The sequence below is a fragment of the Homalodisca vitripennis genome, chromosome 1 (genome assembly GCF_021130785.1).
Source record: "Homalodisca vitripennis isolate AUS2020 chromosome 1, UT_GWSS_2.1, whole genome shotgun sequence".
NCBI lineage: Eukaryota > Metazoa > Arthropoda > Insecta > Hemiptera > Cicadellidae > Homalodisca > Homalodisca vitripennis.
In genome coordinates, this window is record NC_060207.1 from 204,239,937 (window position 1) to 204,265,623 (window position 25,687).

Genomic DNA, 25,687 nt, shown 5'->3' on the forward strand with positions numbered 1-25,687 from the left:
AAATATACTTACGTTCTTGCGCCTTTAAATCGATGAGCATTACATTTGCGATAATTTGAACCACTGGTTCAGACACTGTCCGGAACAGAAGCCATTCTCTTTCAATACTTTCTTTTTCTTATAATGTCAGCCCAAACCTCACATTTAGAGAGTAGGATGGAGGCTGTAATCAACATCAAGAGTAGCCTTTGCCCTGTGGTCAGACCCTCAATATTTGCCATAAGTCTGCTCAACGTTGCTGTTACCTTTGTAGCTTTTTCTGATAACTACCAGATAAACTCCCAAAATAAAAGCTTGGTATCGAGGTACACACAAGATACTTCACTGCAGGCTTTGTAAGTATTTAAACTCTTCCAACTTGGAGTTTGATGGCTGTAGGAATTCTTATCTGCATGAACAGAAGCAACTCAACCTTTTCGGTCATTAGTGTTAACCAACATTCTAGGAACCATGAGCTCACGCATTGCATTACCATGTTCAGCACCAACTGTGCATATTCTGTGCAACAAAATTTAAAAAAATTCTATTAGCTGCCAGTTTGAAAATATTAAAGATATAATTTTTCAGTAACTAGCCTTGTTATCATAAACATTTTAGCCAAATTTGGTATACTCTATTAGTTTTAATATATTATTTTTTGATAAAAAAACACATACAGACAGTCAGATTGGAAACTAAGCATCAGAGCCCCATGTTCGTATGGTGAAATGTGTTTGTCTGGACCTAAGCAATAATGTGGTATACCTTTGTCCAGAGGTACGGGGCTCCCAGTATATTACTTTGAGTAGTTCATTAGGAATAAAAATTAATAGGCCTGTACAAACTAATATTTATCTCCTTGTTTTTCTTTAAAATGTAACGCATTACGTTTGAAAGTATTGAAAGTGGGTGTGATTGGGTGGTGTGGTGCAGGTGACAGTTTAAATATCTAATTTTATACATACAGTAATGATTTGACTTTTTATAGTGAATAAAACATTTAACTTAAAAATAAAGACTTAAGTGGGACATATAGTTTGAATTTTAATAAACCATTTTAAAAGTTTAAATTAAAAAATAGGTCACTTACTTTTATAGAAGATGAAAGCAAATGTTTTTTAGTGAGGATTTAACTGTGATTTTAATAAATATTGAGAACACCAAACAGCTTGAAAGCTTGTAGCAACATTCATCACTGAACTGGGGCTGTTAGTTGTAAATTATTTGTAGAGACTTATGGTTACAAATTAATATTTATCTAATTGATAGCACTAACAGGAAGTTACACTGCACTTGAGCCCTGTAGTAACAGGCGGTCTATGCTTCACCAATCAAAAGTTTAACCTAAGAATCAAACTGTCACATCAAACCACCTGTAAGTAACAGGTCAAGGTCAAACCAGCTGTTGGCCACCTGACTATCTCTGATCCTCAGTGTCTTCTGCTGTGATCTTGTCTGCTATGTTTACATTGTTTTGTTTACATTCAGAATTTTCAAACATATACTAACTTTCATTACAACATATTACTCTACAATTGGTTGCATACATTGCATACTTAACTGAATATTTGAGAGTAACGCACTCCTAACTGGACACAAAATTATTTTACAGTTGCCACATAATATATTCTTTTGAATAAATTATAAGATGAGCCATATGGACAAGTAACAAACTGTCACATCATACCTAGTAGTGGTGACCTACTTACACACAGAAGTGATGAAGGCCGCCAACTGGCAAATATTTTGCACAGCCTAGCATCAACAAGCTGATATAATAACAACTCAGCATTGGCACACACATTTCTACAGAGCCTACCTCAACTCTATTTACTATATAGCTATTTAATTTATTTCTTTCTGCTATTTTTAACAACTTGACAAAATCTACTAGATATTACAATCAAAATTTATACAGGCCTGTATAATATAGACAAGCAGAATAAGACAACTTTTTCTGTAGGAGAACATGTGTTTGCAAAACTAAAAGGTTGTCCACAATGGCCAGCTGCTATTATTGACATAAATCTTGGCAAAAATGAAAACAAATACAGAGTTACCTTTTTTGGTGATAATAAAACTGCAGAAATCAAACACGCTGATCTGCTCCCACTATATAGAATATAAGACAACCTTTGGCCAACTAAAAACAGACATCTTTAAAAATAAACTAATAAATCAGGCACTACTAGAAGCAGAGTAATCTTACAATAGCTGTAAATGTGATGACCCAAATAGTGTTCTCCATGACTCCAAACAGGATCTTGAGGACACCACAGCAGGTGATGAGTTTTCTTCAAAGAGTGTGAAGTTCTGTGCAAATGAATTAACCCAACCCCTTGTAGCAATCATTAACAAATCTTTTGCCGACGGTCACTTCCCCTCAAGCCAAAAAGTGTCAAAGGTCTATGCAAAAACACAAGAAAGGGAAGAAATCCGACCCTCAGAACTATAAGACCCATCTCGCTAATATCTACATTTGCAAAAATCATAGAGAAACTTGTTCTGAAGCGATGGATGGCCTACCTTAAAACAACATTACTTAATCACAGTCAACCAACATGGTTTTCAAAAAGAAAAATCAACCATATCAGCAATTATTAGCCCTAGTAGAATCAATCATTGACAGCATAGATGACGAAAAGTACGTAACAGCCTTATTTCTTGACTACAGTAAAGGCTTTTGACTGTCTGGGACATGACCTAATCTTAAAAAAGCTGGAAAATCTGGGAGTAAGAGGCCATAGAGAACAAATGGTTCTCCAGTTACCTCCGAGGAAGGTCACAACTTGTGGAGGCACAGCATACTGAATCTTGCATCACCAGATCGTACACATCAACTCCAAAACCATTGGCACGAGGTGTGCCTCAAGGATCGGTACTCGGCCCAGTTCTTTTTATTCTTCTAACTAATGACTTCCTACTTTCATCAGCAGCTCCAGTACTGACTGCATAATGCATGCAGACGACACTACCCTTCTTATAAAAAATGACACAGCAGATGAACTATCCCTTAACTCCTTGACTTCTCTCCAACAAGCCATCAAATACAGTGCACTGAATGATCTGGCAATAAAACAACGCAAGTGCATTTCAGTAGGAAAAAGGAAATACGAACAAATATTCCAGACATATCAGTAGTTGATAAAACACAATTTCTGGGCCTAACTATCGATAGTACACTTTCATGGAGTCATCATGTGAGCACCATTTCAAATAAAATACGTGCAGGCATATACGTTATGAGGCGACTCAAATCAGTGGGTACTCAGGGATCCGTCAAAGCTGCTTATTACGCACTGGTAGAGTCCCACATTAGATATGGTCTTATCATCTCGGGCAGCTCTACTGAAAACCTGAAAAGGATACTGACCCTTCAAAAAAAGGCAATTAGATCCCTTGCCAATCTTGAACCTCGACAAAAGCTGCAGGGAAGCGTATCCAAATTTGGGCATTCTGACTGTACCAGCTTTGTATGTATACGAAACGATTCTACATGTTGACAGACTCAATTTTGACACTTACAACAATTTCCATGACTACAACACACAACATGCCTCCAGATATGTTCTAACCCCGCCATCGAACAGCCCTCTTTGAAAGAAAGCCATCCTACATAGGACGAAAACTCAGAAATCAACTGCCAGAAGACTTCCAATTGCTAACTGGAAACGCACTGAAGAAAGCACTTAAGGAATTCCTTGTCAAGAACGCCACTCTAACAGCCTGGAGGAGTTCCTGGATGCAACAAACACCTAAGTGACTTTTCCTATTACATTATACTATGTTTGACTATATTACTGTACTTAATGTTTATGTAATAAAGAAATATTGATTGATTGATTATAATTAGCATTACAACAGATTCACACACATACACATGTCATCCCTTGTCAAATAACATCTTGTAATGAAAACTAAGATAGTGAAAACTACATCAAATGTGAATAAGTATGAACATGCCCAGACAGAAACAAAGGGTGATTCTAATAAAAATGTTTATATTTTTAGTATAGAATCGATTTTTTTGTTAGTAAACTGTTGTCAATGAACTGTTATTGAGAAAAATGAAGAGTTAGCGATAAGCTAGCAGGGAGGCAATTCATCACACATTATATTTTACATGATATTTACAATTCAAATTTAGATCAGATTGATTTATAGTAATCTCTTTTGAAATAGAAGAAAAGAAAATAATGATTTCTTTTAATATATTTTTAAGTATTAAATACTTTAGGGTTTTTAGTCTTCAGGGAGTTTTAAATAATCAATGTAACTACCATTACTGTAGCTCGACTGATTAGTTTGTGGTTAATTTTCAAGGGTTTTACAAGGCTTCAGAAGTTACGAGTACTAGCAAAAAATCACATCTTACTCACAATGGAGTTTGGCATGTCATGTAATAACCTTGAGAAGTATTGAGGGGGCAATTAGCTCATTTAGTCCTTATAAAGCTCCTGGGGGAGATGGAGTGAGACCGGTTTGCTTGCAGTGGGGGTTGGATATTCTCCTTACCCTGTTGTACCGGCTGTTTAGAGCCTCTATGGCCCTCAAGCACTTTCCTCTGTCCTGGAGAGTATTCAGGGTAGTGTTTTTACTGAAGCAGGGGAGATCTAGTCTGGATTGGCCTATGTCTTTTAGGCCGATATGTCTGTCCTTACTTCTCAAAATCATGGAGAAGATGATTGCTAGGTTTTTTTTGGGATGGATCTCTCTTGAAGCGCTATACATGCAAATCAGCATGCTTACACTCCAGGAAGATCATGTGACTCAGCCCTGCTTCAATTGGTAAGCAGAATTGAGAAGGCGCTAGCAGCGAAAGAAGTACCCATAGGTGTCTTTCTGGAAATCGAAGGAGCTTTTGACAATACAAAGCGATTCTCAATGTGGTTTCGAAACATGGTATTGACGGTCAAATATCTGACTGGATAAGGGCCCTACTTACGGATAGGGTGGTAACCACCATTCTTATGGGAGCGAGCATCAGTGTAAGGAGTACAAGAGGCTGTCCCTAGGGTGGCGTCATTTCTACTCTTCTGTGGAACTTAGTTGCGGACGACCTGCTCGTTAACAGGGGTATACAGATGCCATTGTGATTCTTGTGAGTCACAAGTGCAACACAAGTCTGAACATGGTGGGAAACTGGTGTGATGGGCTGAGCATTAGTGTCAACTCCACAAGGCTGCTGTGGTTGTCTTAACAAGAAGGTGTCAGTTGGAGGGTCCATTCTTACTGAGAGGCTCTTCTATCGAGTTAGAGTTTTATCATTGATAGGGTCCTGAACTGGGGACCCCATCTGGAAAGGGTTGTCGCCAGAGGGAAATGGTCTTTGATGCAATGCAGGCGTGTGATGGATAGATTTTGGGGACATGCTGAGGCTTTTATGTCGTGTTTGATCTGTTGTAATGTTTGATGCAGTCGTCTGGTGATCAAAAACAGGGGCTAGGATGGCGATAGCTAGTCTGGCTAGCATCTAGGACGGTGTGCCTTACTATCACTGGGCCTTTCCGAATGCGCTGGACGCAGCTCTAGAGTGTTGTCTCAACCTGGCTCCCCACAACACTGTCATTCGGGCTATGGCCAGGAGGAGTACCTTCTGTCTTCAAAATTACAATAACAAACCCTAGAATAGTGTGTTAAACTTACGAAATCAAAGTAGCAGGCAGGGCTTTGGCCAGCCTCGGGCTGCAACAGGGGGCACTTCAAAATTAGCATCCTGATTCAGGAGAATGCTCTTCATATGATTTCTGATCAGATGCCACAAAGATTTTCCTTCGACAAAACCTTCAGGATTGTTTTACCTTATAGGGAGGCTTGGTTGGAGGGAAACAAATCTTTTCATCAGCGGATGGCTCTAAAAAAAGTGGCATAGGCGTTGGAATTGTGGGAATGAGACCATGTAGGGAGCTGGTGGTCCCTATGGGTCTTTATCCCAGTCTTTCAGGCAGAAGTCACAGCCATAATGGAATATGCTCAGAATCTTTATCTGCTGTATAGGAGCAAGACGATTAGTATTTTCACAAATAGCCAGGTAGCATTAAAGGCGTTGGACTCTTTTGCGTTCAACTCCAAACTTGTCTGGGATTGCTATCAATTTCTTCCTTCTGCAGAATCAACAAAGCGACTGTTTGTTGGGATCTTGGCCATGAGAGAATCTCTGGGAATGAAAGAGCTGATGCCCTGGTCAACTTGATCCCAGCGTCTAACATGGCTGGACCAATGTTAAATGTAAAGGTAGGTTGAGCTGAACAAAAGGTTTCTACTCGCTGATCATTTTGAAAAAAGGTGTAATTTATTTTGCTTCTTGTATACAGGGTGGTCCAAAATGTCAAAGTTTTACGGTTACACAGTTTTTTCTACTGTTACCTCGTTAAACATTTTAGCAAATCCAAATTTTTACCAAGGTTACCAAAAAAATACTCTTTCTAAAAATATGTTACAGTTTTCACTTTTCAAGATATTTCCAATTTATTTTAATAATTCAAATTTAGGATATTTCAAACTTGTATGATCTAAATTCAAATAAAGGTGTGATTTTCATTATACCTACCAATAATTATCTAAGGAACTAACATTTGTTGTATTTAACGTTTTAATTTATCTTGGATAGTTGAGAAATGGTACCAAAATTACTAATTTTTACTACATTTTGTTGCATTATAGAGTTTTGAACTCCTGTATTTCCATACGTTCTTAGTAATTTAATTTTAAAAATTTGTTTATCTTTTTTAAAACTTTTTCTCTGTTAGATGCTATAAGCTAAGTAATAATTATTCCTACAATTATCTAGGCTCTAACTAATTTGCTTCTACAATTATGTTATTGAACTAACCATATTTTCAGATGTTAGAACTGTAATCCACTGTTTTACAAACATAGTTCTAACCTTAAATAGGCCCACACACAAACGTTCATTCATTTTTTGGTGCCATTTGTCAACCATACAAGATTACGGCAAACTTTAAATACGAACAGTTTTAGTTTTAAGAGAGCTATTGATAGGTGTAATGAATTTCATACTTTGCTATTGGAATTTTTTAGGTTTTACAATTTTAAAATATCCTAAATTTGAACTATTTTTAAAATTTGGAAATGTGTTGGAAAGTGATAAATGTAACACATTTCTTAGAAAAAATACTTCTTTAGTAACCTTCGGTGAAAATTTGGATTTGCTAAAATTTTTAACAAGGTAACAATTAAAAAAACCATAATATCAGACAACTTTGACATTTTGACCACCCTGTATACAAGAAGTGAAATAAATTGAAACTTTTTTCAAAATGATCAGTGAAAAGAGAGTCTTTTAAAATTAGGCATGACAAACTATATTTACATCTGAAAATCTTTACAAGAATGACCTCTACTCAAAAATTATTTTCCCGAATTCTTTGGGATCAAAATATGGAGATTTTTGTTAAAATGAAGAAGGTAGGTTATTGGTTCAGCCGCTATAATCGTGGACGGGTGGTCTGCTTCATCCTGTATAGACTATTATTTGTAGCAGTAGTCATAGTCATATTAATAATCTTAAGGATTTGTTTAAGCCATAAATAATTGTTTGCTGCATAAACGTTATGATTGTAATAAAGTAATACATACAATTAATTATTAGAATGCATTCATTTATTTCTGATTTAATTTATTCACATAGAAATCATATGTTAACTTTCCTTCATAACTAAAATTTCTTAATATTGAGAAATGAAGAGTGAATTTGTTGTCATTTCCATTAAAATTTAAAACTGTATCATCATTCAAAAAAGTGGAAACAGCATATACGTTGTTAGAATTTCTCAAGACAAACTTCATTTCATAACTACAATCAATTTTTCCATTTGGGACTAAAGTAAATATTTTTGCAAATGACATTTTTTCTATACTATTTTCTGAATACATCCAAAAAAACTGACCATGAGCAAAAATTGGCATATAGGTATCACAATTTTGGATCGTTTTATCATTACAACGATCGAAACGTCTACATTCATTTTTTTCATCAAGAATGACTTTCTCTGAATGTTTCAGTTTGACATGATCCAAAATATCTTTACCACAACCAGTCCACTGGCAAATTTTGCATTTCGTTGGACGAAAACCGCACCACGTCTCATGATCATCATTAGGTCTTACAATTTCTTCACAGCCTTCAAATTTGCACATGTGTGGGAATAGTTCTAAGACTTGGTTCAGTGATGAGTTGTTATTGTAGGGGCTGAAGCTACCACGGCATGTTGGGCACAGGCTTAGTTTAACTCTACAGTCTTTACACATCCAATGACCATTGATACACTGGATGACACACAACGGCTGTAGAATGTTGAAGCACACTGGACAGTTGATTGCTTCTAGAAGCCCTCTAAGCAATGCTTGTTGCTCCTCAAGTGTGATGGTTTCCTAGAAAAGAAATAAGAATTCAAAATGTGTTTACTAGATATTTTGTTCCTATAACTTATTTTAGAAACTAGGTACTAGTATTTGAAATCCAGAATCACAATAATGTAGTAATGTGCTCTTTAATTTTGTTGTTGATTTTTTATTCAGAACAGTATTCTATATTTGGTTCCTACCACATATTTAAATTCTTAGTTTTTTAAAGGCATTCTTCTATCAGTTTGTACCCCTCCAAAAATCTCTATATCCATCAGATGCTACAATTTATTTTAAAGGTAATTTATCTATATGTCTCTTTAATGTTCCATCATAACAATGGACTGCACTAAAGATATCAAACACATTACATTGCACTAGAGTACAACCTGTTGATTAAATTGAATTTTGAGTTTAACTCCAGTTCACCTTCCTTTAATTGCATCGTCCGGTACCCGACGACTGCAGTGGTAGCTGCAGTGAAAGGAAGGTGAACTGGAGCTAAACTCAAAATTCAATTGAATCTGCCCTTCCTACCATAGCTTCGTTATGTGCTGTTCATTAACACAAATTCTGTGTATTTCAAGATTTTTCTTGGGATTTTTGATTGCTGTATGGCTCAAAAGTGCCCACGTTGGAGATAATAATAATAATAATTCTTTATTGCAGTAAAAAAATTAACAATATTGCATTGCAATTGTCATTTCAACATATTGTTTAAAAAATCTATAAACTAAACCTAATCTTATCATAGGCACAGTAAATTCCACATACTAATGTGTGAACCTAACAATATATTGTATTTTGCATGTTTTGGATATCAGAAAAGGATAAATAGAATAATAATAGTAAAATGCTAATTTTCATCCCAGCGGCCCATCGTTAACTCATCAACGGAGTAAAGATGACTATGTTTTTACGTAGAAGGCTAAACGTGCCAGAAATAGTTCAAAACAAAGCCACCACAAAGCAGAATGACTATTTTTGAAAGGAAGCCCTCTAACGCTGGAATAAAGTATTTCAACGTTCTGCCTGCCGAAATGAAAAAAGAAAATCCAGAGGTGCTGAGGAGGTTTTTGCTGGACTGGCTGAGAAACAAACCTTTGTACTCCATTTCTGACTTATTGAAACGGAAAGAATTTACATTTTGACCTATAGAAGGAATTGTTTTGTCTGCGTATGTAACTTGACACTGTGTTTGATCTTAATTATTCTGATAAATAAAGAATCTCTCTTACTTTTTAAGCAATGGTTTCTTATGTTTTTTTCAATTTTTATAATTAAGTTTGCTTTACGGTTTGTTTGGAATAAAATAAGTTACTTGTATATCTCTCAATGGGATATAGCCTACCCAAAATGCTATCCCTCAAACACCACAACATTCCATCCTCATCAAGCTATGCGGATGCGATTTCAACTCGCGGGCCAAATTCACCTAGCTTTCACTTAAACCAAAGAATATTTGTGATAAAGTCAAGTCCTAGCCCTCTGGCTTAATTATTTCTAACCTACATAGTCATGTATTAGTTCACAACCAACAATGGGATACCCCTTAAATAACTTGTATCTGTCCTCCCTCTCGCAAGAAAACATAGTTCCAATTTCATCCCATGTACGTACATATCGATTTTCTCAGACCAAGAATTAAAAATAGAAATCCCAAACAAAAACACCTGAATATTATTGTAGCTCTTTGCATTTGATAGCTTAATCTTCAAGTAAATATGTTTTATGTAAGTGGAAGGTTTCTAATATAGCCATTTTGGCTTTTAGCTAACATCTTGTACAGCGTAATAATTGTAGTAATAAAGGTAGATATGTGTAATACAGGGGTTCTCAACCGGTGGGTCGCGACCCCCAGGGGGATCGCAGGATGGGTCTGGGGGGGGTCGCGAGATAGGTGATAAATGAAAAAAAAAAAAAAACTAAAAAAACTCAGGCCATATATACCATATGAGCGGCGAATATCAAATGAAGCGACCATGTACTTATTTAGAAACTGAGTTGAGTCCGCTTGTTAAATACAATAAGTATATTTAATCAATTTACAATTAATCAATACTATTTTAAAATACAACTATAATTAACAAAAAGGAACAAATGGAGCTCTAAATGACTCAACATCGCTGCTAAAAATGATGGTGCCTGCCGCGCCGCTTGTATCGTAACGTAGGCCTTATTGTTGTGAGACAAAATTTGTTTATTCTAAAAAAGGCACATTACACAAAATACATTGCAAAAAATACATTTTTTTAAAGTCCAGCAGAATGACTTAATGAGAAACTTGAGCTTGCTTTGAATTAACTAACTGTAGAATGTCCGGGTTGATTTTTGGTCAAACACAAAATAATATCATTTTCTAGTGCCAAACGATTTCTTGATTTGGTTTTTAAATTCACCATTGTGGAAAATCCTTTTTCACAATTGTAAGAAGTAGAAAAAGGTATCAAAATCTTCAATGCTACTTTGGTCAATTCTGGGTGTTCCTTCTTTATACTTAGCCAAAACTTGTCGGGACAAACATCGTCAAAAGTTAGTTTCAATGACTGATCACTTGATATATCTCTCAGTTCATCGTGGAGGCCAGCATTCAATTCAGCTTTTTGAACAGCTTTTTCGGAAAATGGTTTTGTTATCCACACAGATCCACTTGTATCTTTAACAGGAATATAATCATTCAACTGCTTTATCAAGGCTTCAAGGTGTGATGATATGAGTAATGAGAGAGATGATGTGTCAATGGATGTGGTCACCAATACTTGAGACATACTCCTTGAATTCTTGTGTAAGTTGGAAATTTTCAAAGTCTTCATCTTTTATTCTTGTATTGCAAAGAGTAAGTTTTCTTACAAATGCATTTACTCGGTCTTGAGCATACAAAATAGTTGTTTCTGGTCCTTGTAGGGATGACTTCAAAATGTTGAGATGAGAAAAAATATCAGCTAAGTAAGCAAGCTTTATTAACCATTTTTCATCGCTGAAAAAAATGGGAAAGTTCATGTTTAATGTCAATTAAAAAAAGCAACATTTCTGATCTCAATGAAAACAGCCTACTCAACACGTTTACCCCGGGACAGCCATCTCACTTCGGTGTGGAATAGCAAATGTTTGTGCAGGGCTCCTACCTCTTCACACAAGTTTTCAAGTAATTTACTCTGCAATGGTCGACTCTTGACGTAGTTAACAAACTTTGATAGCCTCAGCCAAAACTTGACGCAAGTCATATCCGGCATTCCTTTAGCTGCCAAAGCTTGTCTGTGTAAAAAACAATGCACCCAGTTTGCATTTGGCATTAACGTTTTCAACCTGGCAATCAATCCGCTGTTTTTACCCGAAAGGGCTCTTGCACCATCACTACAAATTGAAACACATTTGTTCCAATCAATTTCAAATGGTTCAGTTGCCTCAATGAACACTTTAAAAAGACTTTCACCTGTGGCATGGTCTGGCAAAGATTTGCAAAATAATACATTTTCCTTAATAGAGTGACCGCAATCATACCTAATAAAACACAAAAACTGAGCACAGTTAGCACTGTCAGTTGATTCGTCGCATTGAATCGAAAAAAACGTGCTTTCTTTTATTTGCATCTTTAGCTGGTTCTGAACATCTTTCACCATGTATGATATTCGTCATGACACAGTGTCATTTGATAGTGAGATTTTTTTTTAGCTTGTCAGCTTCTTGAGGATTAATCATATTTGAAACCATATCGATTGCGGCAGGAAGAATTAATTCCTCAGCAATGGTATGTGACTTCCCCACTTTAGCAATCTTTAGCGCTACCTTGTACGAAGCTTTGAGGGCATTTTTGCTAACATCAGTATGACTTTTAATATTTACCTGTTGACTGCGAAGGGACAGCAGTTTTCTCTGGAAAAACTCGACTGGTTTGTTTTTCAGCGCAGAATGCTTAGTTTCAAGATGACGCTTCATTTTTGAAGGTTTCATGCTTTCAACTATAAAACTTCACTACAAATAACACACTGAGGTTTGTTTTCAAGTTCAGTAAAAAACAAACTGTAGGATATGCATTATCATACTTTCGGCATTTTGGTTTTGAGACTTCGGAACTACTTTTGCTACATGGAAGCTTCTCTTTTTAAAAACTTTATCCATTATTAATACTATAAACTTGAGTGTTCAATTTGAAGATCCAAAGTACGCACTATTTCTCAAGACGTCAGGCAGTCGACTGGGCACACTGGCTTGTCAGAGGACGAATTGCGCCGTGCGATGGCTGCGCGCGCAACTCCATGTCAGGCTGTCTCCGCAGCTTTAAATACACCACACGTCAGTTCTGTAAATACACTGCGCACAGTCTTTGCCTGCTTTGATATTGAAGAATTGAAAATGATTAAAATTACTTTCTTTACTTTTATTACCGGACCGTTTTATTAATTATTAAGAAATTAGTGCTCACTAACATTTTTATATAGTTTTGAATAGTGTTTTTTTATGTTTTTTAAAACTAATTATTGCTGTCTTTTTTGCATACAAAGGCTTACTTTACGATGTTACAAGAAGGGGTTCGCCAAAATTCTCAACCTAAAAAGGGGGGCCCCAGCGTTGAAAAGGTTGAGAACCACTGGTGTACTACATACCAGTAAACGCTGCTATTTAGAAAGTTATAGTTGATTATTTCAGACAGTATAATTTAGTTAATTACTTAAACAGTAATAGGGTAAGAACCTGTGAACACTAAGGCCTTCGTTATTTTATAAAAGCTGAAAATTTCTCAGTGCATGCTCACAACACAGGTAAGAATGATAAGGTACTGTAAAGTTTGAATCATCGTGGCTTCCACAGGTAGTTTGTGGTAAAGGTGTAAAATGTGTGTATAATAAGAATTCAGATTTATAAGACAGCAATTAATTGAATTGTGTTTGTATCAAATAAGTTAATCACTGATAAACGAACTGCAAATTGTCAGACAAACACGAAACAATGATATAGTAAGGCATTAATTTTATTTGTAGTACAGTTGTAAAATTATATACTTCATTATGATACCATCCTAATTATTTGAGTATTTCAGCCTATTGTGCTTCGCATATAAAAAAAAACATTTAAGATTTGGATAGTTTGAATAAAAATAGACTCATTTTCTTTTTATTTACCGTGCCAATAAGATATTTGTTTTTTAAAAAGAACCGTAATCAGTCTTTTATTGTTTTCAGTAAGTGACAAGTATTGCTTGTCTCCTAACCTAAATATTGTAGATGAACCAGAGAAGAAATATTGGTCAGAGAGTTAACCAATTCAATGCAATATTAACGCTTACTTAAGCCATCCATTAAGCATGTTTTGTACTCATGAATAATATGCATGTTGATCTAATATAACGATTGTGTCATTTTTATCTGCTTTTAGGTAGAAGGCGTCTTTGCTTTTTAATGATTTTAACATGTTACTTTTATTTCTAAACGTCTTGATTTAATTTTGAAATATTTTTTGCACATTGTTTCATTTTAAAAGGATAAATCTAAAACAACTACTTTGATCAGCTTAATGGAGTTCCTTTTGGATCAGCTTGAGGAAGGCAAGATTGCCACTACTGTACTTCTCGATTACAGCAAAGCCTTTGACTGTTTTGATCACAACCACCTTCTAGAGAAATTAAAAACCCTTGGAATACAAAATAATGCAAATAAATGGTTTTCTAGCTATCTATCTAATAGAAGTCAATTGGTTGAGATTAAACATAATAAAAACGGGAAAGTTGATATAACACGCTCCAAACCAAACCCAATCACTAGAGGAGTGCCGCAGGGATGAATCTTGGTTCCTGTCCTCTTTATTCTCTTCACGAATGACCTACCTCATTTCATGCAGAATTTTAGTCCATTGACCATGTATGCTGACGACACTGCACTATTGCTTAGTCAGACTGACCCAAAACAACTAGGATAGACAGCTTTATAGCACTAAGCATGGCAATGCAGTATTGTCATGCAACGTCTTGGTAGCTAACTAATATTTGGGAGAGACAGAAAGACTGTAGGGCGACTCCCTGATCTTAAAGAAGTTACCTCAACCAAATATCTTGGCATTATAATAGATGACAGTTTATCATGGACACCCCATATTAACTCCCTTTGCAGTAAACTAAGTTCAGGATTATTTGTGATGCGTAGAATGATGACCATAAGTGACTTACTAGCGAACTACAGCCAAGACTGCATATCACACTCTCTTTGAAACCCACCTGCGGTATGGTATTGTTGTTTGGCGTGGAACCACTATGTTAAACATTCAACGTATCTTAACTCTAAAAAAAAGAGCCATCAGAATACTGGGGACATTACCACCTAGACAAACCTGTAGAGGAGCTTTCCGTGAACTGAAGATTCTTACAGCCATCAACCTTTATATTCTGGAAACTGCTACCTATGTCTACATTAATGCTCCTGAAATTGCACGCAGCGGAGTACAATATCATCAATACAACACCAGAAATGCAAGAAACTTCTCCCTTCCAGTACACAGACTAACGTCCACTGAGATGAAACCGAGTTACACTGGAGCAAAAATATGGAACTTACTGCCAAAGGAAATAAAGACAACCAGCCACCTTCATTTTAGAAGACATCCAAAAACCTGGCTGCAAGAACGACCGTTTTATTCCTTGAACGAATTTTACAATTGGAGACAACCGTGTTTATAAAGACAAAAGGTTAAATGTGGTATTTTTACTTTAGTTCTATTACATTGTTTCACTGTATTACTATGCATTATATCATGTTGACGCCACTACTAGTCTTGAAGACTATGTAAATAAAGAGATTTTGACTTTGACTTTAACTTTGAGAAGAGTTAATTTACGTCATATCTAATTGCATTTCTTTGGTCATTATTTAAGAATTCTATGTTTGATTCAACAACAACAAATACATATTCCTGTTCATTAAGGTTTTATGCTGAAGTTTAAACCTTTATTCAAGATGGATAACTGCAACTATAAATTTAAATTTGCATGATGATACATTTTGAACTAACATATTGTTTGAAGAATTGTTTTAAGGCAATCTTTTTGTGTTTGGGGTTTAAAATGCAATTCTAAGACTTTTTATTCTTGGTCTTGTTTTATTATACTTAATTGTTTAGCTGCTAGGAGTGCTGAAAGTTTCAGAAAATGCTTTTTGAACAGTTATTAAAGAGGCATGTTTCATAATTGTAAAAAATATTCTCAGAGTGCAATATTTGCTAAATGAAATATTAGAAAGCTGTTTAAATTGCACAAAAACATACCTAATTAGTGTTGAAAGTAATTGTTTTCATGACTTAAAGCAGATTTTCAAAGTGACCTTCATCTTCATAAATACATGTGTGCATTTTGAAGGTCAGCACTGCACTGACAACAATAGAGTCAAAATGATCGGGTTCAGGCGCTATTAAATCAGGTGAAAATCTGCAACATATTGTGTAAGTCATTTCAGTCGTTGTGTAAGTATCTTGCTAATGTATTATAGTGAATATTTTGCAATAAAAATAAGGCACAGTAAAGTTTAATACTTTTTGAGATCCCAGTGGTTGCCACCTTGAGTTATTTATCCTGTATATTATATTGCATGTAAATATACATTTTTAATTAAGTAACTTCTATTACCAGTTCTACAAAAACATATATCACTGTCAAGATATTCTGTGCTTTAAAAGCTCTACAGGATTCTCGGCTTTGGAGATAAAAGTGGATCCTAAAGCCTTTTTTTGTAAAACAAGGATCCTTTTCAAATTTATAACAGAAGTACCCCAAACAATTAGATCACATTGAAAATATGCCCCAAAATGAGAGAAGTATGCTGTTTTAGCTGTATGATTGTCACTTATTGATTTTATTTGCTTTATAACATACAGGCCAGTGTTCAAGTTTTTACTAACATTGTCAAGATGTGGTGTCCAGGTGAGATTCAATGATTGTCAATAACAGTCTCTATCAGCTTGATTATTGCAGTGGTTGTTGATTTTCCAGTTGGAAAACCATGTTTGTTTATTTGTTAGCAAGTTGTGTTGGGAGCAGTGATTTAGAAGTCTTTTGAGAACAATCTTTTCACATATTTTTGAAAAAGTTGAGAGAAGTGATATTTTCCTGTATTTAGTAAGTATTGTTTTTCACCAATTTCAAGTTTTGGATAGATTTTTGACACTTTCATTCCCGATGGAAACTTTCCTTCCTCAAATGATTAGTTAAAGATTGAAACTAAGAGAGGTGTTAATTCATTCAAACACAGTTTTTAACATTTTAGGGAAAATTTCATCAATTCCAGCAGATTGTTTGGACTTTAATTTTCGATATCACAAAAATATTATTTCTCTTTCAGTTGTTTTTGAGATAAAAGAACTATGTTGCTTAATATTTGTTGGAAATGGTAGAAGTGTTTTTTGTGTTAAGAGGAGATTCTTTTGCAAGTGTGGCCTCTGTAATTGTTGGAAAGTGGTTTTTGAAGAAATTTTTGTTTTATTTGTTGGTATTTGATTTTTGTTGGTATTTGCTTTGTTTTGAAAAAGTAGGGGTGGAGTTATCTTTGGTATCCTCATCCAGTACCTCCACTGCTTAATCTTGTGTAAAATCAGATTGGAGTCTTTACTTTATTTAATTAATATGTGAACATTTTGCTATTTAATTAATATGTGAACATTTTGCTAACAGAACAGAATTTTTGTGAACATGTGATGGGGGACCATTGTTTTTGACAGATGTGAGCAATTCGGGCATATATTCCCTTTATTTTCTACTTGCAATTCTGTCTGTTTTTCAATATCTTTACTTAATTTATATGTTATAGTGGCAGAAGAATAAAGCAGCCAAAAATTGCTCATGTCCAATGTAGCCACAGGACAGCACAAAACATTTCCATTTTCAATTTTAAAGGAAATACATTTTTTTATTCAGAAAGATTATTTCTATGTATAAACCTATATGTGTTAAAGATAATTAAATAACAGGGATACTTGATCAAGTTTTGTAAGATTTACTTGGTTTATATAATTTGTATAGCCATTTATACAAGATGTGAGAAAATTGCCGCAGGGTGTGCAGTCATGCACAAACAGTGTAATGACGTGTTAATACCTGTTGTAGTAGGACGTTTTCGTTTTAGAATTATGATAAAAACTTAAAATAAAAGAAGCGCATTATTTTCAAATCCCTTATGAAGTTAAAAAATATTCTCTACCTGAACCTCACTACCATCTCGAACTTAATGCAATGGAAATGATATGAAGTTTCTTGAATCAAATGGTTACTAAATATTGTGTTCTAGTTATTAAAACAGCTTGTGCAAATGATACTAAGTAGCAGAAAACTACATTAAGTTAGAGCAAATCGATAAAATGACAGAAGAAATCATGATTAATATGGACAAATAAGTGAAAGAAGTTCATATAACACTATGGTCTATTTTACTTCGTTCAGCATCTGTCTGTATTTTTAATTAAAAAAAATAATAACTCAGAAACAGTTTGTTGCTGTATTTTAACTTTGCAAGTTTGTATGTCATAGTAGGATATTATATTTTGCTGAGAATAAACCTATCATTAAAAATTCCATAAAAACCAACAAGAAGAGAAAGAATTGTCAAGACACAAAAGAATGTAAAGACAAAAATTGAAATATTTTATTTGGTATAAAGAGATAAACAGATTGTAATACAGTAATACAAAAAATGCATGTTTTCTAATCTTGTGCAATCCAAGTCAATTATATCACATATTAACTTTGGAATTTAATTTGTGGATAGTAGCAAATAAATCATTTCTTCAAATATGATCTAGTACAAAGCGGATTGAAACTTGTTTTCTATATAGATAAAAAATTAAAAAAACATTCATCTGGATACATGGATTAAACCTAGAATTGATATGAGTTGTATTTTACGACTCATCTACATGTCTCTTTCATGATGGAGTCGTAAATTACGACTCCTTTTTTTCGGATTGTTTTTTTTTTTTCCTTGGGGCGGCCTACTGCCATGCACTTAAGCCTCAAGGGCTTTTACTTGGCGACCGTTCAACGTATTTCTATGAAACACATGTCAATCGATTCTTTAACTCATTCTCAATATCGATTATACTATCTGAATATACAGGGTGATTCAAAACTAAACGGCAATCTCTCGAGAGCTTATTCTATAGCTAAAAACCAAGAAAAAAAGTTCATATAACCATATGCCCGGAAACGCTTCGTTAGCGAGTTACGCCTAGCGAAAGATTTCGCCCGGATTTCAGAACCCTTGGTGAAGTCAGGCCGTATAAAAAATGGTAAAGGTAGTTACAAAGATACAAATACGATTGTTTTTTATGTTTTTATATCTGACAAATTTATTAAAATTCGTCCCAGAGCTGTAAATGCAATACTTTCAGAGATATCTTACGTAAAACACAAGAATTGGTGCACAAGAAATAACACATTTTTGTGTTTAACGTAAGATTACTTCCATAAATGTTAAATAAAGGTCATTTTTTTCTTAAAAACAGATTTGTAGAACATTTAATTCTGAAAAGATTCATGTGAATTACTTAGGAAAAAAATTAATAATAGGTATTGAAATTTAGCTTTATTTAAAAATAAAACATACGCACAAAAAATGCATATTCTTATCTTTATAAAATATTAACTAATGTTTAGGTTGTGAGTAACAGCTGATCATTTATTCAACACTTTTTATTGTCATATTTTCTTTGCAAAGGTTGGCAATATCAGCTGATCAACAATTAAGTTCATGAAGTAATATTTGAATAAACCTTTTATGGAGGTTTTTTGTATTGTGGCGTGTGAAGATTGTATTTTGTGAGATCCTGTGATTATTTGGAAATATTTTTATACAAGTGTATAAAATATTTTATTAAATATTTATTTTTAAAATATTTTATTAAATATTTTTATAAAAGTGTATGTAATTATCTTAGTAAATAATGGCAGATAATGTAAATGGTATGTATTCGTTTGAAGAGTATACGACATGATACTGATTTACGGCAAAGTTTAACAAGAATGGTTTAGCTGCAGTTCAGGAATATCGTGATACTTTTCCACATCGAAGAACACCTGATCGCAAAACATTTGAAGCTGTGGAGAGACGACTTCACCAGAGAAACTGGTAGCTTTAAACGAAGCGAATAGATACTGGTCGTCAACGTAGCGCAAGGAACTATAATAATGAACAAGCAATAATAAATGCTGTAGAATTATCACCAACCACAAGCAACCAGACGATTATAACGTCAGTTAAAATATTTGCCAGTCAAGCGTATGGCGGACACTTCATGAAGCACAGTTGTACCCATTCCATATAACACGTGTTCAAGACTTATTACCGCAAGATCTTAATAAACGGAAGATGTTTCTGCCGCTGGTTAAGAAGAAATTGTTTATGACATCAGTATTTTCTTCGGCGTATTCTCGTTACTGATGAATCCTGTTTTTACTAGAAATGGAATTGTAAATTTTCGTAATACCCATACTTGGGCGTACGACAACCCACATGAAACTGCGACGAGGCATTTTCAACATACATTTTCAGTCAATGTATGGCTTGGTGTTCTGGGTGATAATTTGATTGGTCCATTTTTCCTCCCTAATCGACTTAATGGAGTAGCGTACTTAAATTTTTTTTAAGAACAAACCTGCCTACCCTCTTGGAAGATATTCCTGTTCAAAACAGAATAAATGCATGGTTTATGCACGACGGAGCACCTCCACATTTTTCTAATGATGTGAAAAACTATTTAAATGATACATACGGTAGACAATGGATTGGTCGAAATGGACCAGTAAAATGGCCACCACGTTCTCCTGACCTCACGCCAGCAGACGTTTTCTTATGGGGTTGGATGAAGTCAATTGTTTATTCAAAACGGATTAACACCATAGAGGAGTTACGTAATCGCCCCATTACAGAGGCGGCAGAAACTATCAAGAATGCTCCAAACGTTATGAAACGCGCTAGAAAAGAGTGGATTCGTTTTCGTCGTGCGAAAACGTGCATTGCTAACAACGGAGGACACTTTGAGCATCTATTATAGGTGATTATTACAGTTTTATAAAGGTAAATACATTTTATGTTAATGTTCAGTCTAGAATAAATGATCAGCTGTTACTCACAACCTAAACATTAGTTAATATTTTATGCAGATAAGAATATGCATTTTTGTGCATCTGTTTTTTTTTTTAAATAAAGCTAAATTTCAATACCTATTATTAATTTTTTTCCTAAGTAATTCACATGAATCTTTTCAGAATTAAATGTTCTACAAATCTGTTTAAGAAAAAAATGACCTTTATTTAACATTTATGGAAGTAATCTTACGTTAACACAAAAATGTGTTATTTCTTTGCACCAATTCTTTGTGGTTTTACGTAAGATATCTCTGAAAGTATTGCATTTACAGCTCTGGGACGAATTTAAATAAATTTGTCAGATATAAAAAACATAAAAAACAATCGTATTTGTATCTTTGTAACTACCTTTACCATTTTTTATACAGCCTGACTTCACCAAGGGTTTCTGAAATCCGGGGCGGAATCTTTCGTAAGGCGTAACTCGCTAATGAAGCGTTTCCGGGCATATGGTTATATGAACTTTTTTACTTGTTTTTAGCTATAGAATAAGCTCCCGAGAGATTGCCGTTTAGTTTTGAATCACCCTGTATAGAGAAGTATTATTGCTACATCAGTGGCAGAAAGAACAAAGCACATCGCTACGCCATGTAGTCAGCTGACTGATTCACTAAAATTGTTTCGCTATGTCTATGATGGCAGTTTTGTTCTGCTGTTACTGTAGTATTTTTTGTTTATGTTCTTCTACCCTAATATGAATGATCCATGTCATTCGAGTGATACCAGAGATATTTTCCAGAAAGAGTATCATAGTTCTGATGACGACAGTGATTTAGGCGATGAAATACCAGATGATGTTCGTTTGTCAGGTAGTAAGAGTGATCAAGAACTGCCTGTTGATCTCTGTGAGTTCAGTGATAGTGATTCAAGTCTATCAATTCTAACATTATGAATAGATTTTCATGTCCCAAATAGGTTCATATCCTATAACCAGAGCCAGAAAAAACATTAAAAACAAGTTTAGTGCTAGGAATGTGGGCATTCTAAACTGTTCTCCTAGGAATTTTAGGCCTACACACTATTTCTATCTCTTCTTTTCTAACTTTGTATATGGGACTTACTGAGAAGATATACAAATGCATATGTTAACAACAAAATTAAAAACAAAAGAAGTCAGGTGAGTCGAAACGATTGTCTAGGCTAGGAAAATGGAAGGAAGTTACCCATCCAGAAATTGAAAGATTTATTGAATTGGTATTGAATATGGGCTTGGTAAGGATGAAAAATATTGAAGACTACTGGAATAAGAACAAACATAGATCTATGACCTTCTTTTCAAGTACCATGTCTATAAATAGATTTCAGTTCAGAAAGTGACTCTGACTAGCACATTCCAGTACAGAATATTAGTTTTGTATGCCTAATTTTTTTATCTTTGGTTTATCTTTTATATGTATTTTAAAACATTTTGTTCAAATTAGATTGTGAACATTTAATGTATTTTACACTTTACCCTAATTCGTATAGCATTGGAGCCACACATACTGTGAAATGAGAAAAATATTTTCTTCAAAATTCAACTTTTTGTTTTCTTAGTGAGAAAAAAATTTCTATGCAAGTATGTACCTTTTTTTGTTACAATATAAGATTCTCCAGTCCATATAGATTAAAATTATATATATAATATAATTATGTTAATTACATATTTTTTATGAATTTTTAAGTTTATAAAACAGTCAAAATTGCTGTATTATTGTGGGAAATTAACTGTATCAGTTCCAGGGTTAAAAGAATATAATATACATTTATAATGAGTGATAACTTACCATATTTGGTTACAGACTAACTGGTTGGCTGAATGATCACTCAATGGCCTAGTGAACTTATCAGTGCAAAGATAAGATTACCACTTCTATGTGCTTGTGGGGTTGAACTAGTACAATCTGGTCTGATTAGATAAAACAGGATTTCCTTTTGGATTCTATACATCCTGCTCCTTCTCTGGTAGAACATTTGTAATGACTATTTTTTTGTCAGTAGCAGTCTTCATGTAAAGATTTCCTTTTAAATATACAAACAGGGTGTGTAAAGTGTCTGGAAACACAATTTTCTTAAACCATAGCAGATAAAATCTATTAACTGCACAATGTTATATGGCTATCTTATACAATTTTATACAATAACCATCACACCCCTACATTGGGCAATGACTCATGGGAAGTAGTCACAAATTTTAAATCCAATTATCAATATGCATATCATTTTAAAGGTATTTATTATCAGAACATAATCCCTCAAAAATTAGCTAGATTTTCTTACTTGATCCGAAGATTTTAAAAAAATATTCAAATATACAAGTATATATGGTAATCTCAGTCAACTATGTGTCTTTTCACTCACATTTTTCATATGGTACGACCCTTTGGGAAATAGCAGGAAGTCAGGAAAAAACTTTATCTGGAAAAGAAAGTGTTACAGTTAATAACAATATTTCATCTAACAGACAGTCGTGTATTAAAGTTTTTTGTGAATTACAAATTATGACGTTAAATTGTTTATACATCTATAATGTTACTTCGATGTTAAGGAAACCCTATCTAACTACACTGTAAGGCAGGAGGTTCATAAACATGGTTTAAGGAACAGAAGAATTTATAAACTCGCCATCAATAAGATTACAGAAAACAGACATCTTTGTATGAAAATTAAATAGTTTAATAAACTACGAGAAATTGCTAAGACAATGAATGGAGCGTAGCTAAATTTAAACCCATTATAAATAACTGGTTTAAATCAAGGACTTTTTATTTAGTTAACAAATAAATTACCTGTGATATTAATTTAATAAAATTTTAACAGTTTTTAATGTTGAGCTCTAAATTTAATTACAGAGTTGTATTAATTTATTTATTTGTATTTTAAAATGTGATGTGTTTAAGTCTGGTTTAGTTTTAAAACTGTGCAACTTATTTTAATTACTATTGATGTATATATTACTATACAGTTATCACGGATTTCAGGTATTTTAGATCAAAAACGTAGTTGTCCATTTATTAACATTACAATGTTCTTATTTTAAGTTTTCTTCATGTTCTACAACGTGTTACCAGTATTGACTATGTCTATTGCACCATTGTAGAAAATGTGTCTAATGACAATAACCTTCTAAGTTGTCTATTGTCTATTTTGAGAACATCACTTCATAAGCTGTTATGTTAAAAATTCGGGGCTATTTAAATAACATCAATATTGAACCATAAAACAACTGTCATTTCGTATAGAATACCCTATTAGGAATCACTCTTTCAGAAAACAGAGCAATTGTGTATTGAAAGTATTAAATTGCATAGAAGTATTAAAACTTTGAGTAGTGGATTTTGATTATTAAAAACAATATTTGGTTGCTTCCATAAATTATACATTTCGTGTACAAACAAGGTATCTGAAGTTCCTACATTGGTATCTTAAAAACGACTAAATTTACTACAGAATTGGGGGACTTTGCCTACTTTTTGTTTGTTACGGACCTAAAATTAAAATTTTAATTTTTTTGCTACTTTTCAAAAACCTTTTTCAATATTACAGGTAACTTTCAGATTTCTTATGGAATAACCTACATTTTCTTGCAATTTGAACATAAAATAACATTTTAAAGGGGGTTTATTGCTGACAATTTTGTTTAACTTAATCGTGTAAGAGCAAATGCCTACTAGTGTTTTCATGTAACTTTTGACATGTTTCAGCACTATTGAATAAGTAATTTAAAACGTGATAAAAACGTGTACAATGTTATTGTTAAGTAAACTACTAGTATCGTGTCCAAAAGCAGTATTACCTAGTACCTTATTGCAAGTATTTAATTGGTGACACAAGCATAAAAATGTAATGTAATGGCAACCACAGCTTGTCAAATAAGTTATATCCTTAGTATAAATGTTCTATAAGTAATGATGAATTCAAGGTAATTTTTACAAGAATAAATTATACCGTATAAAAGTGAGTTTTTAATAAACTTTATTGATTTTAGACACTGTATACTGCTACTAGCCAACATTTAATAACTAATAAATATCTTGTCACCTAAATAGATTTATTTGTGAAATTGAAGATTCTCTTTAGGGACAAATAAATTAATGTTACTAAAACTGCAATACGTAGGTTATTTTTCACTAAATTTACTTGACTTTTGTTCTTGGATTTCAAACAAAGTTTATAAAAATAGTTATTTTTGTAAAATACTTGCAGTTTGTAATATTGTGACTCAAAAACTTTCAAATTACCGCCTTTTTAAGAGGCATAGTAACTTTAACACCCAAGCAAAATTTGGTTTATGTTTAATGGTTAAAAAAAAATGTTTTCAGACACATACAAAGAGAATAATAATAAAAACAAAAAAATCCAACAAAAGTTAAAAATGATTTAGCTATAACCATAGGAACAATCCCCTAAAATATAGGGGATTTCTGGAAAAAAACTTCCGCAAAGTAAAAGTCAAATAAACAGGTCTACACAACCTAGGTGGTATACATAAGGCAGAGAAAGATTTTAAATAAATGTTACCTTCAAGAGAGAAGTGAATATAAATGGAATTTCTTGAGACTTAAACAACGCAGCAATTTTCATGATTTTATTGTTTTATAATATGATTGTAATACATCAAATTCTAGAATTATATGTAACTTAGTATTTCTATTCACATTAAATGTGTATTTGTATGTTCTTTTGTGTTAAGGTATTTCACAATGCAGAGTTTTATAATTAGTTTAAAAAGAAAATTGAAACACTTGGTAAACATTTAATACCATATATTGTCTTAAATATAATAAATATTTATCACAGGTTTTAGTTTTCTTTTTATACTAACTGATATTCCAAAACTTCTTGAAAATTTTAAGGTTTTTCAATGCTGTAAGCTCAAGAACTTTATTAAAGTTCTAATAAAAGGATACAATTTTTTAATCGATTATGCAGAGAAATTGATTCTAAACACTCTGATCTGAAATAAGTAAAATTTATTATTCATTACTATAAAATTCAACAGATTTATTTAAAACTCAGTTGTTTCTTTTTTAAATTAATTCTAGTTTTAGTTAGGAAATAACAATATTATTAAGGACCTGTGACAGGACCTTCTTAAAATCTTGTTGTGGTTCATCCATCTGTGGTATAACTGTACAATGAGCCTAGAAACCTAGTTCATAGGTTTTCTTAATCTAAAATTACCCTTTTGAATTTGGGATCAAAAGATGAAAGGGCAGTCTGTATGTCTGTACATAACAAAGA

General features: G+C 33.5%; 1 long non-coding RNA gene across 1 annotated transcript; it reads right to left on the reverse strand.

Annotated features, from left to right (window-relative positions):
• Positions 1 to 7,580: 7,580 nt before the first annotated feature.
• LOC124353027 lies at positions 7,581 to 23,055 on the reverse strand. The gene is made up of 2 exons (XR_006921563.1): positions 22,231 to 23,055; positions 7,581 to 8,373 (listed from the first exon to the last, which is right to left on the reverse strand). It is a non-coding gene; the product is annotated as an uncharacterized LOC124353027 (long non-coding RNA).
• Between the last annotated feature and the right edge of the window lie 2,632 nt (positions 23,056 to 25,687).